The following is a 4,577-nucleotide window of genomic DNA, read 5'->3' as shown; positions in this document are numbered from 1 at the left end:
TTGCCGAAAATGATCCTATTGCTTAAAATGCTGTTCCCCTCCAGCTTCTCAGGTAGTCTCCCTCAAGACACAAGTTAAGGCCACCTTTTCCATAAACACCGAATGTCCCACCAACATAATGCCTTTTGTCTCTAAATGCTCAGAATCATTAATCCATATCTCTAACTCTTGCCTACTTTACTCTCCCTGTCCAGGTTACCTTTACAGAGAATGTTTACGCTCTTTCTGCCCTTCTGCCCTCGTTCTAACCTGCCACCCCCTCTGAGCACCTTGGCTTCTTTTCTTCTGGCTGTTGTTTGCTCCTACCTCAGGGCCTCGGCACTGGTGTTCTTTCTGTCCAGGACTCACTCCCTCCAGGTCTTTGTGTGACTGTTTCCTTCACATCATTCATATTTGCTGCTCAGAGAGGCATCCCAGAACTCTTTCCTGGTCCCTGACACTCTGTCACATTACTTCTGTATTTATTTCTTTATAGGACTCATCAGTACCTATTTCATAAATTTGTTCACTGGAATGTAAGCTCAATGACAGCAGGGTCCTTATCTGTTCACTGCTGACTCAATAAATATGTGTGGAATGAGTGAAAACCTCATGTCTTCTATTAAATTATAAGCTATTTAAGAACATAAAAATTCCTTTATATGTCTTTGAGCCCCTATGGTGCATAGTCTTTTTCCTAACAGTTAGTAATCCCTCTAATGTTTATTGAATGAATGAAAAGATTTTCTTGAACATATTTTGATTGTTTAAAGAAAACAAAAAAACAAAACCTAACCATCACTCCCTATTAGAATCACCTAGAGAGTTTCTAGAAATGCCAATGCCCTAATCCCACCCTCTACCATTCTGATTTAATTGGTCTGGGATGAAACTTGGGCACCATTTTTTTAAAGCTCTTCATATGTTGCTAATGGACAGCCAAGATTTCTCTAAGCCCTGCAAAAAGAATGCTGAGTCCAAATAAAATTTTAAATACTGAACAAGCCTTAGGATAAGACTATTCATTTAATTCTTGAATTGCTCTTTATGAAGAATTGTGACCAAATGCCCTTTTTTAACATTCCTGGAGGTACTGCAATACCAGGTTGATGTGTCCCACTTCATCTCCCTGCTCCAAAAATCCATCCAATATGCTGTTCTCAGACAGAGGATGTATCAGATGCTAAACTGGTAAGAACAGATACCTACGGTTGATCTTAGCCAAAAAGCCAAGAAGCAATCCCAAGTGCCCTCTTTTGCAAAGGTGTGAGAGAGAACACTTTTAAAAAAACCCTACTTTGGTGCCAAACTCTGAAGGAGGTGGCCTTTCAAAGAAAGCACTACTTAGATGCATCTCCTGTTCACAATTTCTTTGGAAAAAGCATTGGCTGTAGCACCTGTAGGTCCCCACAGGTCACAGCAGGAAAATGCAACTGTGTCATAAAGGCATTTAGACTCACTCTTGAAATGATTTGGGGCCTATATGCAAACGGGTGAATTAGACCTCTCTATCCCGGTATTAATATGAATACGCAAGCCTATTGTGTTCAGGATTCAATAGACCTGCAATGATTTAGGCAGAGAGGGTGTTTGCAAAGCAGAAGAAAGCCTGCCTAATTAGAAAACAAGGAACAGGAAAATAAATAAAAGGGTTACACAAAGTCAGCTCCAGCTCTAATTTGCCTGGAGACATCCTAACACTTGCTGCACAATAAATCGAATTTTTGCTGTATACATTCAATATTTGTTAATAAGCTGCCAGCTAGCATTTTTTTCTTTATTTTCTGCACAAGCAGGGAATGGTGTGCTTATTGTCAGGTTGGCACATGAAATGAACCACATAGAGGCAACTCCCAGGCTTTAGAGGAACAGGCTGGCTCAGAAAAAGTCTGTCCCCAACTTGCAAAAGGGGGTTGGGGGAGCACAGGTGAGATTCATGGACTTCACATATTATCTCGGGGAGGAAAATAATGATTTTTAGAGGCAATTTGACAAGGAATTTTTACCCTGCTAGTCTGGGTTAATGTTTCTGAATGTGATAAATAACAGGGCTCTTGGACAGCCCATTTTTTCTTTATTTTGATACCCTTACAGCAGTAATCATGCCTCTTGTCAAGTGTTATAAAGATAAAGACAAATGTTTCCTATTGCTATTCTGTCAATGCAGCTCAACTCAAGCCAGAGAAAGGCACCCCTGCCGAATGTATGGAATGTACCATTTGTCTTGTGTCCATCACAAATTGAGGCACATCCTGTCCCAACAGGATCTTCAGGCCACAAAAATAGAAATCTGCCTCAGGTAGTGCTGAGGCTTCCTTTGCCTTCTCCGGAAACTAGTGCCCCATGAATGTTTCCTTCATATTGACTCCGAGATTTATCTTTCTTTTCTAGGACTATAGATTAGACTGTGGGACATATCCATAAGGTTTAATAGCAAAACAATCCCTTTGTCAAATAATATGGGCTTTGGCATCAGTGGTTTTGTTTTTAGTCAGAAAGATTCCACACAATCATTATTTATTGATAATAGTAATATTTGAGAAACATAAAATTATTTCCAAAGATGTGGTTCACGGGAACCCACCTGAAAAAAATTTGTTAATGCTGAAACAGATGGAATTTGGCTTAATTGTTGAACTAAATTGCCATATGGAACAAAGCGCAGCTGATTATTGCATTAACACTAACGTTAATATGCTTCATCATTCTGTTGTCATTGTAGCTACAGTTGTCACCAGATTTTAATCAATATGTTTTGAAGGGAATTCAAATTTTGGAACTTGGGACCAAAAGAAATGTCAGAGACTGTCTAGTCACTTCACAAATGAGGAAACTGAGGCCTATGAGGGATGAATAATCTGTATGAAGGCATGTACCCTACAATCTGAAAATGAAAGATGTTCTGAAAACATAGGGCACATGTAGGCAAAACATTGATAAGAGAAAGATCATTATAACACAAGTTAAAAAATACCACTACTGCAAATGACCATGATAGAAGGTTTGGTGCAATTAGATAAGATAAAAATGACTACCTCATTTGATAAGATTCTTTTTCATATTTAGCGTCTCTTATAAAACCCAAGATTATATATGTCCTCTTCCTGAATTTTTGCAATGATTTCTTACTTAGTATCCTCTTTCCAGGATATTTTCAATATTAAATGGAATCTTGTGAATGATAAAAGGAAAACACCAATAAACCATACATCTATGGTGGGAGAAAGAAAATGGGATGCAAAAACTAAAAGACATAGACCATTTCCAGGTGTAGTGAGTGGACATTTTTTCTCTTAGTTTTTCTCATAATGGTTGGTCCTTCCCTGGTCTTTTTTTCTCTGTAAAGTGAAAAATGAATGGGAATTGATCTGAAAAGCTATTTCAAAAGTTATTACAGGATTGTCAGTAATCCTCTAAACCTAACTTCCATCCCCACTGCCATCCTTATATCCAACACACAAAACCCTTTGAAAAGCTAGTATTGGAAGTCTAAAGTAAGAAAACAGGAAACCGGTGGCCATCCCATACCCCCACCCAAGCTCAAGGTCAGTGACCCAGAAATAAGTGAGAGGAGGCCTCCAAATGCTGTGAAAGTAATTGTACAGGTGCATTGAATGGATGCTTCGTTTCATGATTTGTGTTTCATCCCCCTGCAGCAAACTTTTAAGAGATGTCTAAATCCTTTCATTTTCTTTGATACCCCCCTGACAGAATCTTCTGTTACAGTGTTCTTCACATGTAATTTCCCTTTTTGCTACTTTTTTCTATCTTTCCATGCTCATTTGATAGCTCCTGCTCCATTTCAAAATGTAATGATCTATGCACCTTTGTGCCTAACACACAATTGGAGCTCAATAACTCTTATTGAATACATACATGAATCTAACATCTTTTGAGCTCCTGAGTTCTAAGTGCTGTGTTAGCCAGTGGGTGTTTATGTGCTTGTGTCGGCTGTGTATATGTTAACTATGAGTTAGGGTAAAAAATCAAGCTACAATAACAGAGACCTGAGATTATAGTAGCATAGTTAAGATAGACATTTCTTCTTCTCTTCCATAACAGACCAGTGATAGGTTAGTGGACAAGGTAGGTAAATAGGTCTGGTCTGCAAAGTTATCCTGGGACCCAGGCTCATGTGTTAGCTCTACCACCCACCCAAATATATCTCCTTCTTTGGATTTGAAGTGACTCCATGTTCCAGCCTGAGGAAATAGGGAGGAGAGAATAAGAGGAGCAAAGAGAGAGTAGTGAGCAAGCAGGTTTCTTAGCACATATTTTTTTCGATTCACATCTCAGTGGCCATAACTTTGTCATAGGACAAACCTTAGCTGCAAGAGACGCTGTGAAATTTAGTCTCAAGCTGGGTAGCCATATGCCCAGATAAAATGCAAGTGAGAGGAGGTAGGGGGAAGGAGGGGTATCTATTAATAAAACAAAAAAGAGACGTGGTAGAGACAACCAGTCTCTACCACAGAGTGTATTTTGGAGGAAAGAGAAGCAAAAAAAAATACACTTTGGACTTCAAAAATATAAACAACTAATAGAAATATGTGTTCTAGCTAAGATTTTTCTGTCCCAAGTTTAAAACTTAAAACATT

The 4,577-nt window shown here is 38.8% G+C and overlaps 1 pseudogene; it reads right to left on the bottom strand.

The window, feature by feature from the left end:
• Positions 1-1,047: 1,047 nt before the first annotated feature.
• LOC129071453 (uncharacterized) lies at positions 1,048-1,220 on the bottom strand (annotated as a pseudogene).
• Between the last annotated feature and the right edge of the window lie 3,357 nt (positions 1,221-4,577).

This window comes from Pteronotus mesoamericanus, unplaced genomic scaffold (assembly GCF_021234165.1).
Source record: "Pteronotus mesoamericanus isolate MK-2021 breed Mesoamerican mustached bat unplaced genomic scaffold, CSHL_Meso_final contig_263, whole genome shotgun sequence".
NCBI lineage: Eukaryota > Metazoa > Chordata > Mammalia > Chiroptera > Mormoopidae > Pteronotus > Pteronotus mesoamericanus.
Note: the sequence above shows the minus strand (reverse complement) of the source record. Positions and strands in the feature narration are given on the sequence as shown.